We start from the raw sequence: 13216 nt of genomic DNA on the forward strand, positions 1-13216 counted from the left end.
GTCATCTATAAAATTACTAATCATGCCTCCTATGTTCATACCCAAATCATTTATATAAATGACAAATAGCATTTGACCCAGCACTCACCTTTGTGGCACTCCATTGGTCACAGGCCTCCAGTGTGAAAAGCAACCCACCACTACCACCCTCTGTCTCCTATCTTCGAGCCAGCCCTGAATCCAAACCGTTTGTTATCCTTGTATTCCATGAAATCTAACCTTGCTAACCAGTCTACCAATGGGAGCCTTGTCGGACGCCTTATTGAAGTCCATATAGATCACGTGCACTGCCCTGCCCTCGTTAGTCGTTTTCATTACTTCTTCAAACAAACATAATCACTTTTGTGAAACATGGTTTCGCAAGCACAAAGCCATGTTGACTATCTCTAATCAGTCCTGGCCTTTCCAAATACATGTACATCCTGTCCCTCAGGATTCTCTCCAACCTCTTGCCCACCACCGATGTCATGCTCACCGGTCTGCTGTTCCCTGCCTTTTCCATCCCAGTTTTTTTTTATAATGGCACCACGTTAAATCAACCTCATGTCTTCCTGCATCTCACCTGCGGCTGTTGATGATAAGTACAGGTCATCAAGATTCCCAGCACTTACTTCCCAAGCTTCCCACTGAGTTCTCGTCTATACCTGATCAGGACTGATGAAACGCATTTGATTACACACCGTTTGGTTCGTGTATGGAATGAACGTCCTGAGAAGTGATGGATGTGGGTAAAGTTACAACGTTTCGAAGACTTTTGATTCAGTACAAGTATAACGGAAGGTTTGGGAAAATATGGTCCAAGCGCATGCAGGTGGGACTGATTTAGTTTGAGATTATCATCCGCATGGACTGTATGGGCCAATAGGTTTGTTTACAAACACTCAGTGTAACTGTCTGTCTCCAAGTGTGTTTGTATGTCCAAGCATGTATCTGCGCATTTCTCTCCGCGCTTGTCTAGTTATGTGTCTAGTTATGGCACAGTGGTTAGCAGTTTTGCCTCACAGTACCAGAGACCCGCTTTCAATTCCCGCCTCAGGTGACTGACTGTGTGGAGTTTGCACGTTCTCCCCGTGGCTGCGTAGGTTTCCTCCCACAGTTCAAAGATGTGCAGGTCAGGTGAATTGGCCATGCTAAATTGCCTGTAGTGTTAGGTAAGGGGTAAATGTAGGGGTATGTGTGGGTTGGGCTTCGGCGGGGCAGTGTGGACTTGTTGTGCTGAAGGGCCTGTTACCACACTGTAAGTAATCTAATCTAATATGTATCTCTGTGTGTATCTATCTCTCTGCACATGATATTTGTCTATTTGTCTGAGTGTGTGTGTCTGCGTTTCTGTGTCTGTCTATGCGTTTCTGTGTGTTTGTATGTGCGTGTGTGTTGATGATGCTGTGAGCTGCTGCCCTCCCTCTGTCTCTCGTAAACTGAATCCCTGATGACTTTTACCCTCTATTCCAAGCTCTACAGTGGTGTGGGGAGACCAACAGAGACTGACACCAAAAGAAAGCTCAACAGGTCTGGCAGCATCTGTGGACAGAAATGAAAGTTAACGTTTTCGGTCGAGTGACCCTTCCTCAGAACTCGTGTCACAGTAAGCACCAGACTCACCCCACACTGACACACACAGATACACACACAAACTGATACAGAGATTTAGAGACACTCGTTACTATGGAGAAACTAATACAGATATGGAGCGACTGTTGGTATTACTCTTGCTCCGCGGTGACCTTGTCAATATTTCACTTGCTTTGTCTGATGTGCATCAGTATTTAAGTCTGTCCTCTGGGAGTGTGTAAATATTGCACTTGCTCACAATAGTGAATGAGTCAGTATTTCTGTGTGGCGTGTGACTGTAGGACAATTTCAAACTTTGCAGATAACAAACCTGGAAGAATTTGAAATTTTGTGATGGACAGCGTGGAACTCCAACAGGACAGTGACACGTTGGTGTAGTTTTCAAGTTTATGGCAGATGAGGATTCAGGCAGAGCAGTGTAGGTGATGCACTTCGGTAGGAAGGACATTGAAATACAGTATAAAACAGGGTGTATGGTTATAAAAGGGGTGCAGGAACAGAAGGCCCTGCGTGTATATGAGCACAGATTATTGAAGCTATCAGGACAAGTGGGGAGAACAGTAAATCTCACAGATAAGTTTAAGGATCTGAGGAGGTGTAGGAGGGAGTCTCCATGCTCCCTTCCTGGGAGGTAGTGGTGACGATGTGTTGTGAACCCACTCTGCTGCCCACCGAGACGTTGGGAATTCCATTTGTACCAGTTCGACACAAAAGGGAGATGGCAACAGGGCCACGGCTTCTAAGTTGTGCCGGAGGCAACAGAACTGAACTGCCAGTGGGTTTAATGTGAGAATTGCATTTCATCAGACTGCAGATACTGCACTGAGCTGGGTGGGGAGCTCAGACCATGCTCGCTGGGTCTGGTGGTGTGGCCCCCTCTCGGAAGAGAATGATCCACCTCTGTACTGGCCCATCCACCAGGACCTCCGTGCCCCTGTCGAAAACCGGGTTGTAATTGCCCCTTATCTGCCAAGCTTGGGGCAAACTGTGCGGGGCAGCTCCGAACTGAGAAAGCTCAACTATGTGCCTATTGGCCTTTTAAAGCTGGCACCAGTGCCAGGGATCGTGGAATATCCAGGGGCATTCGGGCGATAGTTTATTACCTACAGTCATGATGGGTGGGAGAATCGGACTGGCATTGAATGAGGGGTCACCATGAGATGAGGTGAGTTCGATAAGATAAACACCATGAAATTAGTTAGGCCTCATGCAGTTGATCCCTGTCACACTCAATGAAAATGTCACTGAGACAAATTATTTTAAGATTCAGCCCAATGAGTCGATGACTCTGCTGGTCCTACTCCCAGTTACAATGCTGCAGAACAAAGGTTCATCCAAAGCTCTCCATCATCTGACCTCAAGGCAATATCCCATTCTCCCATCATTCCTGGAAACATTGGTTTATGTTGCAGAAAACCATTGGAATATCTGCATTTCAACATTCTGGAACCAGTGAGCACAACCTTCCGTGACATTGTCTTTGAATCTCGCGGTCTCTGTCTAAACACCAAACCTCTCCCATTTAGGGATATTTGAACTGACTCCCCGGCGATCTCTTTCTGGCAATGATTGTCACACCCACAGCACAGTGTAAATATGGAGCTGGAAATGGCTGGGAGATGGACATCCTGTCACTTCCAGAATAACCTGCAAGTTACCCCACATTGGGCAGGGATCTAACAAATGTACTTGGGTGATGGACACAGTTCCACACTCGGGTCATATATCTCATCTGGGTTCATACATCAATGCACTGCTGTGGTCTGCATACCTTTCCACTCTGGATAGATTGTGGGTTGTATTGTTCGGGACACCAGCCTGGTCTGCACAGGGCTCCATGTTGAACAAATATCTCCTCTGGGTTGATGGTGTCTGGTCTGGTTCTCTGAGGTGGCTTGAGAATGTGATATAACGAACCATTTCACTGGATATGACAAAACCTTTATTTTTGTTTTCAATCATATAATTAGACTCTCCAAATTCTATCTCCTCCAACCAGTCCCATCCTTCGGTCTACCTCCATAGTTCAGTAACTTGTACCATGAGTAATTGTCCAGTTTGAATGTGGAGAACTTTTTCCCTGTCCTTTGGCATTGCTCAACTTGGAGAATCGGGATTCACTGCTATAAACCTCAGTAAGGTCACTTCACAGACTCAACGGTCGAGGTAATGTATCCCCAGCCTATTCATACTATCTGTATAGCTCAACATCACCCATCCCGGCCTCCAAAACCTTCAACATGCTTATAGAGTCATAGAGATGTACAGCATGAAAACAGGCCCTTCGGTCCAACCTGATCATGCCGACCAGATATGCCAACCCAATCCAGTCTAACCTGCCAGCAGCCGGCTCATGTCCCTCCAAACCCTTCCTATTCATCAACGCATGCAAATGTCTCTTAAATGTTGCAATTGTACGAGCCCTCACCACATCCTCTGGCAGCCTTCACCACATCCATACACGTAGCACCCTCTGCGTGAAAAGGTTGTCCCTCGGTCTCTTTTATATCATTCTCCTTTCACCCTAAATCTATACCCTCTAGTTCTGGAGTCACCGACCCCAGGGAAAAGACATTGTCTATATATCCTATCCATGCCCCTCATAATTTTGTAAACCTCCATAAGGTCAGGCCTCAGCCTCCGATGTTCCATGGAAAACAGCCCAGCCTGTAATACAACAACATTTTTCTGATAGCAGTGAGAGTAGAATTAATGACTCTATTGCAGAAATGTCTGAACATAGCGTGTAGGCGACAGTGAGTATTGCAGATGCTGGAGATTAGTGTCAAGTGTGTGCTGCTGGAAATGCACAGCAGGTCAGGCAGCATCCGAGGAACAGGAAAATCGATGTATCAGGCAAAAGCCTGATTCCTGATGAAGGGCTTTTGCACGAAATGTCGAATTTTCCTGCTCTTCAGAAGCTGCGTGACCTGCTGTGCTTTTCCAGCACCACAAACTGAACCCAGTGTATATTCCAAATAGTCTCCTTCTTCAAAGACCGCAAATTCCCCTCCCACATGGTCGACGATGCCATCCAGAACATCTCATCCACTTATGAACCTTCATCATCAAATTCCACCCCTCCAAACTCAACTGGAAAAGAACACCCTGTTCCTCACCTTCCATCCCACCAAACCTCCAGATACAACGCATTATCCACCCCCATTTGATCCACCTACAAACAGACCCCACTATCAGGGATACATTTCCCTCCCTACCCGATCTGCGTTCCATAAAGAACATTCCACGTGTGACTCCCTTGTCAGGTCCACGCCACCCACCACCCACCGTCCACTCCTGGCCCCTTCCGCTGCAACTGCAACGATCAGAAAACCTGCACCCTCACCTCCCCCTCACCCTCACCTCCCCCTCACCCTCATGCTCACCTCCATCCCCCTCACCTCCCACCACACTCACCTCCCCTTCAGCCTCACCCTCACCTCCCCCTCACCCTCATTCTCACCTCCATCCCCCTCACCTCCCACCATCCTCACCTCCCCTTCAGCCTCACCCTCATCTCCCCCTCCCCTGCTCCTCACCCTCATATCCCTCTCACACTCACCCTCACCTCCCCCTCACCTCCACCTTACCTCCCCCTCACCCTCAGCTCTCCCTTCCCCTCGCCCTCACCCTCACCTTCCTCTCACCTCCCCTCTCGCCCTCACCCCATCCTCCCCCTCACCCTCACCTCACCCTCACGCTCACCTCCCCCTCACCCTGACCCTCACCCTCACCTCCCCCTCACCTCCCCCTCACCTCCCCCTCAACTCCTCCTCACCTCCCCCTCAACTCCTCCTCACCACCCCTCACCACCTCTCACCTCCCCTCACCCTCACCCATATCTCCCCCTCCCCTCCCACTCACCCTCATGTCCCACTCACCTCCCCCTCAACCACACCCTCACCTCCCACTCACCCTCACCTCCCCACTCCCCTCCCCTCACCCTCACCCTCTCCTCCCCTCACCTCTCCCTCACCCTCACCCCCACCTACCCTCCCCCGGCCCTCACCCTCACCCTGACCTCGCACTCGCCCTCATCTCCTCCTCCCCTCCACCTCACCCTCATCTCCCACTCACATCCCCCTCAATCTCACCCTCACCTCCCATTCACCCTCACCTCCCCACTCTCCTCCCCTCACCCTCACCCCTACCTCCCCTCCCCCTGACCCTCACCCTCACCCTCACCTCCCCCTCACCAGCCCCTCACCTCCCATAATCTCCCCCTCACCCTCATCCTCACCTCCCCGTCAACTCCCCCTCACACTCACCGCCCTGCACGTCCCCCTCACCTCCCCTCACCACCTCTCACCTCCCCTTACCCTCACCCACATCTCCCCCTCCCGTACCCCTCACCGTCACCTCCTCCTCACCCTCACCTCACCCTCACACTCACTCTCACCCTCACCTCACGCTTACCACCCCTTCAGCCTCACCCTCACCTCTCCCTCCCTCCTCCGCACCCTCACATTCCCCTCACACTCACCCTTACATGCCCCTCACCTCCACCCTCACCTCCCTCTCATCCTTACCTCCCCTCCCACTCACCCTAACCCTCACCTCCTCTCACCTCCCCCTGACCCTCACTCCAACCACACCCTCACCCTTACCTCACCCTCACCCTCACCTCACCCTCACCTCCCCCTCACTCCCCCTCACCCTCACCCTCACCTCACCCTCACCTCCCCCTCACCTCACCCTCATCCTCACCTCACCCTCACCTCCCCCTCACTCCCCCTCACCCTCACCCTCACCCTCACCTCACCCTCACTTTCCCCTCACCTCACCCTCATCCTCACCCCATCTCCCCCTCACCCTCACCTTCACCTCCCACTCACCCTCACCCTCACCTACTCTCACCTCCCCCTGACCCTCACTCCAACCACCCCCTCGCCCTCACCTCCCCCTCATTCCACCTCACCCTCACCCTCACCTCACCCTCATCTCCCCCTCACCTCCCCCTCGCCCTCACCCCATCTCCCCCTCACCCTCACCTTCACCTCCCTCTCACCCTCACCCTCACCTCCTCTCACCTCCCCCTGACCCTCACTACCCCTTACCCTCACCCTAACCTCACCATCACCTCCCCCTCACTCCCCCTCACCCTCACCCTCACCTCACCCTCACCTCCCCCTCACCTCCCCCTCGCCCTCACCCCATCTCCCCTTTACCCTCACCATCACCTCCCCCTCCCCTCCCCCTCACACACACCCTCAACCTCACCTCCACCACCTTCCCTCACCTCCCCCTCACCTCCCCCTCACCCTCCCCCTCACCCTCACCCTCACCTCACCATCACCTCGCCGTCACCTCCCCTCACACTCACCCTCACCCTCACCTCCACCACCTCCCCTCACCTCCCTCTCACCTCCCCCTCCCCCTCACCTCCCCCTCTTCTCCCCCTCACCTCCCCCTCACCTCCCCCTCACCTCCCCCTCACCCTCCCCCTCACCTCACCCTCACCCTCACCCTCACCCTCGCCTCCCCGTCACCACGACACTCACCTCCCCCTCACGCTCGCTGTAAACACCCCCTCATCACCCCCTCACCTCCCCTCAACTCCCCCTCACGCTCATCTCACCCTCACCCTCACCTCACCCTCCCCCTCTCCTCCCCCTCACCTCGCCCTCACACTCACCCTCACCCTCACCTCACCCTCCCCCTCTCCTCCCCCTCACCTCGCCCTCACACTCACCCTCACCCTCACCTCACCCTCACCCTCTCCTCCCCCTCACCTCGCCCTCACACTCACCCTCAACCTCAACTCACCCTCAACTCCCTTTCAGCCTCACCCACATCTCCCCCTCCACTCCTCCTCACCCTCACATCCCCCTCACACTCACCCTCACCTCCCCCTCACCTTCACACACACCTCCCCCCACCCTCACCTCCCCATCCCCCTCGACCTTACCCTCACCTACTCTCACCTCCCCCTCACCCTAAACCCAATCTCCCCCTCACACTCAGTTCACCTCACCCTCACCCTCACCCTCACCTCCCCCTCACCCACATCCTCGCCACCCCCTCACATCCCCTCACCTCCCCGTCACCCTCACCCTCACCTCCCCCACCCTCACCCTCACATCCATCTCACCTCCACCCTCACCTCACCCTCACCCTCCCCTCACCCTCACGCTCACCTTCACCTCCCCCTCACCCTCCCCTGACCCTCACCTCCCACTCACCTGCACCTTAACCTCACCTTCACCTCCCCGTCAACCTCACCCTCACCTCCGCCTCACCCTCCCCCTCACCCTCACCTCCCACTCAACTCCCCCTTCTCCCTCACCCTCACGTCCCCTCCCCTGACCCTTACCCTCACTTTGACCCCCCTCACTCTCATCTCCACCTTCACCTCCTGTTCCCCCTCACCCTCACCTCCCCCTCACCTTCACTCTCACCCTCACCTCCCCTCAACCTCGCCCTCACTTCCCCCTCACCACCCCCTCAACTCCCATAACCTCCCCTCACCCTCATCCTCACCTCCCTATCAAAAGCCCAGCACCCTCACCCTCACCTCCCCCGCACCTCCCCATCATCTCCCCCTCAGCTCCTCCTCACCTCCCCCTCACCCTCACCTCCCCTCACCCTCACCTCCCGTCACCTCCCCTCACCTCCCCTCACCCTCACCCATACATCACCCTCCCCTCCCCTTCACCTCCCCCTCACCCTCACCTCCCCCCTCATTTCCCCTCCACCTCACCTCCCCACCTCCGTCCTATCCCCTGAAGCATCCTTCCACATCCATCAGACATTTTTTCTACACTTTCACACGTCACCTACTGCATCTGTTGCTCTGGATTTTGTCTCCGTTACATTGGGGAGACTGATGCCAATGTGTGGAACACCTCAGAAATTACTGCTGGTGTACCCCCACCAACCAACCCCATCACCCCGTAGCTGAGCACTTTGAATGCTCCTCCCACTCCGCCATAGACATGCAGGTCCTGGGCCTCGTCCATCGCCGAACCTTAAACACCCGACGCCTGGAGCAAGAAAGACTCTGCAACCGCATGGGATCCATGTGGATTTCACCAGTTTCCTTATTATCCTTCCTCACACGTTATCCCAGATCCAACCTTCCAACTCAGCACCGCCCCCATGAACTGTCCTACCTCTCCATCTTCACTCCCACCTATCCACTCCATCCCACTCACCAACATATCACCTTCAAACCCAACTTTATTTACTTGTCAAATTCTCAGCTACCTTTGCCCAACACCATCCACTTTCCAGTTGTCTCTCAGTACCCTTGGGCCACAAGCCTCATTCCTGATGAAGGGCTTACCCAAGATATGTCGATGCTCCTCTGATGCTTGACCTGCTGTGGTTTTGCAGCACCACATTCTCGACTCTGATCTCCAGCGTCTGCAATTCTCACTTCCTCCCTTTAGCTAATGTATCCAGAAAAGTTCCCACCAGACATCTTGTGTAGCTGGTCTGTTATTTTATCCCTGTCTCCTTTATAAACAGAGTGGGACATATACAGCCTTGCAGTACTCTGGCAATACTCCCACATACAAGGAAAAAGTGAAAAAAAAGAAAGATCTATAGTCCGTCGGTCGGTAACCCTCATCCATTCCATCCAGACTCATTAAATATTCCCTTTTATTGTGATATGAAATGTTCTGTAAGGAAAGGGTTAACTGAACCTGTTTGATCAGTGACTGTGATTAATGTCAGTCTCCATGGATTATAATTATCCAGGTGGATATTTTCCATCTACTAAAGTTAAAAGGGCTCCATTCAATGGGTTATGCCATAGTATGAGTAGGAGCATCACCGACAGCACGAACAGGGATCAGCCTCTCCGGGGGGTTGGGTGGGCGGGCGGGCGGGGAGCGGAAAGGAGAGATCAGAATCTGAGAATATTAGACTTGAAAGTTACAATAATGGATAAGAATGTGAGAACATTAGACTGGAATGTTCCAATAATGGAACCGAATCTGAGAACGTTGAACTGGAATGTTCCAACAATGGATTAGAATCTCAGAGCATTAGACTGGAATGTTCCAACAATGGATCAGAATCTGAGAATGGTGAACTGGAATGTTCCAACAATGGACAGGACTTTATCCTATTATGTTTGGTTTCTTTCAACATATTATGATTTTTTTGTTATTATATTCACGGATCTATTATGCTCTTCACATTATTCAATATTTTTATTAATATCTCCTGTCTTTCTTTGGTGTCCCTGTTAAGTCACACTGTACAGATATTTTAGTTTCTATAAATTAGGTATGACTGCATTACTGTTCATTCATACAGTCTTCACTTCTTGCCACTATTATTGTTCATGTTGATACTCTGAATCGAAGTACTCACGCTGCACACTACGTCTAACTGCATTAGTGAACTTGTTCAATTACTTTCTCCCTCCTTTCTTCTGGCAGTGTTACTCATGGGTCTCTATGTCGACCTACTCAGCTTCAGATGTGAATCATTGTCTTACTGTCCTTGTTATTTAGATATTGGGAGCGTGGAGGTCATTGACCTTTAATATGTTTACAAAATCCATTTCCTTCCTGTCACTCCAACTCATCCTTGGCCAATTGTTTTTTCATTCATTTGTCAGACTTGGACATTGCTGGCTGGCCCGCATTGATAGCCCATCCTTATTTGACTGTGAGAAGGTGATGGTGAGGTGCCTTCTTGAATCGCTTCAGTCCACTTGTTGTCGGTTGACCTATAATGCTGGTACGAAGGGAATTCCAGGAGTTTGACTCAACTACCTTATATTTTTAAGTCAGGGTAGTGAGTGGCTTGAAGGGGAACTTGTAGGTGGTGGTTAAAACAGATGAATCACAACATTGGTGATCCATTTGACCATGAGCTGATTTTAACACCATGCCCTGCCCATTATTAACTTTAACTACTCACTGCGACAGAATATACTTCACTGACTTAATGATGACAACAACCTGCTGCTGACACTCTCGGGTTGAAACCTGCAGAAACAAATCTGATTCGAACTCATCCCAAAATCCCATCCATTTGACATTCCTGCGCACGCTGATCTCTATCGCTATTGCGTCTGGCCATTCCTTTATTTTAATATTCTCAAATACTTTAACTCATCTGTCCATGAAGGTTCCCTCAGTCTCTCTGTGTCGATTATCCAAATCCCTGCCAGTGGTCCATATTTAACGTGGTTTCCGTCAAGTGTATTTTCTCTCAGAAATGATTTTCACATACAACTACCCCAAATACAAGCCCCAACACAAATACACATACGCACGCACACACACACACACACACACACACACACACCTTATACTGATCCAATGGAGATAGAAATCTTCCCCTGCTATCCGGATTTGATCTGTGTATCGTTCCCATGTGATAGTAAAGTTTGCAATACTCCCCATGCTAGGCAGATAATCCAGTTAACTGAGCAACACACTAGCATATTCTGCATAGCTCTCCATTTTGGTCTGTCATCTTTTCCCAGTTTATGTTCTTGTGAAAACAATTCAGAATTTGCTTAAACAAACCATTTCAGCTGATCGGAAAATACCTTTATTCAATGTTCTCATTCTTGTAATTTTGCACTCTAAGGGTTCAATCATCCAGTTAGTCCCACTAGCCAGTCTTTTTCTACATATTACCACAACATGTTCTCAGTTAACTAACTGTCTGTTTGTGTATTTAATGTGAATCTTTCTGTCCCTCTGTATCTTTCCATGGCCTTGGTTATTGGCTTCCTCGTGTATCCATTGCTGACAGTGTGAAGCTCAGAAACAGTGAAATGGTGTGTCTTGGGCTGTTTTTAACTTCCCAGTATGTGCCATGTGGTGTTCCATGTTGGTGGTGAGAGTGTGTGTCGGACCGATGTTAACTTCCCGGTTTGCCCGATGTGGTGCTCCATTTCAGAGGTGTGTTTGTCAGGCTGTTGTTCACTTCCGGTGTGTCCCATGTGGTATTCCATGTTGAAGCGAGTGTGTCGGGCTGTTGTTCACGTCCCAGTGTGTCCCATGTGGTGTTCCATGTTCAAGGGAGTGTGTGTCGGGCTGTTGTTCACTTCCCGGTGTGTCCCATGTGGTGTTTCATGTTGGGGGTGGGTATGTGTTTCGGGCTGATGTTCACTTCCCGGTGTATCCTATGTGGTGCTCCATGTTGGATAGGGGTTTCAGCGGTTTTGACTCACGTCTTTGGAAGATGGTCTGTGCCTGTCCACTGAACGTCTGACTTTTGTGTTTTTCCAATTGAGTTGATCGTGTGGTCAGTAACACGAAGAATACCCTTGAGTATTATTGTAAAGGACTAGGTAACTAACATCTCTGACAATGTGGTAACTTTAAAAAAACCGTTATTGTCTCATTTTCTTTAAAGAGACATCTTAACGGCCGAACTGCCTACTGCAACCGGCTGAAGTAAATAACATAGGAGACTTTTAGGTTTTTTTTAAATAAATATTGATAACAATTTCCAGCTCTCACAGAGCAGGCTTTCCAGTTTTTCTGATCTTTAACTGTCACCAGGTACTTGCAGTCGGAGGTAGGTTGGATGCTTCAATAAGTGATCTCTCGCCACTATTCTGTCTGAAATCTGTCTTGATGCTGTGTCCTCCTGGATTGGAGAACTGCGTGCAAGACTGAATGGCCTTGGATGTGTATTTCTGAAAGGGATGAGTTTATGGAATGTTAGTACATTGGAATATTTCATTAGTCGACTGTAGTGTATCTATTATTCACTTAAGGTTTCCAGTGGTTAAGTTTTTCTAAACTCCTCTTCTTTTTGTATGTATTTTTATTTGAGTGTTTAAATAAATTGTGTTTTGCTTACAGTTGAGTGATTTGACCAGCCGCATCACATCTGGAATACACATTTCACATCTATATTTGCTATTAGGGAGTGTGGCAACATGGGGACTCAGTGGTCAGCACTGCTGCCTCACAGGACCAGGGGCCCGGGTTCAATTCCCGATTATAACAGTGTGCACATTCTCCCCGTGTCTGCATGTTTTCCTCTGGGTGCTCTGGTTTCCTCCCACAATCAAAAGCTGTGCAGGTCAGGTGAATTTGTCATGCTAAATTTTCCATAGTATTAGGTGCATTAGTTAGGGGTAAATATGGGGTAGGCGATTGGGGTTGGGTGGTTTGGTCTTCGGTGAATCAGAGTGGACTTGTTGGGCGGTAGGGCCTGTTCTAACCTGAGACAAGGTTGGCATCCAGGCTACAATCTTAAAGAATTTTAAGGCAGTCTGATCTAGTCCCTAGCAAACTGGGGACACTTGTCCGGTTCGATATTGATAATTGCAAATTGGCTTCAGGATTAGAATCTCTACAGTGTGGAAACAGGCCATTTGTCTCAACAAGTCCACACCAACCCTCCATAGAGTAAACAACTCCAATGCATTCCTCTCCCGTATTACTCAATATGTACCCCTGACTAGTGCAACTAATCTACACATTGCTGAATAATACAGGTAATTTAACATGACCATTTCGCCTAACCTGCATACCATTGGGCTGTGGGTAAAAAATGGAACACCTGGAGAAAACCCACATGGGGACGGAGAGAATTTGCATAGGGAGGTTGTTGGGTTCAAAGGTAGCTTCTTATATTGTTCGTGTCTTTTGGTCTGGGTGTTGAATTCGTTTGGTTTGTACAGTGATTTGTGTAGTAATGTCTATTTCTGTTT

This window comes from Chiloscyllium punctatum, chromosome 46 (assembly GCF_047496795.1).
Source record: "Chiloscyllium punctatum isolate Juve2018m chromosome 46, sChiPun1.3, whole genome shotgun sequence".
Lineage (NCBI taxonomy): Eukaryota > Metazoa > Chordata > Chondrichthyes > Orectolobiformes > Hemiscylliidae > Chiloscyllium > Chiloscyllium punctatum.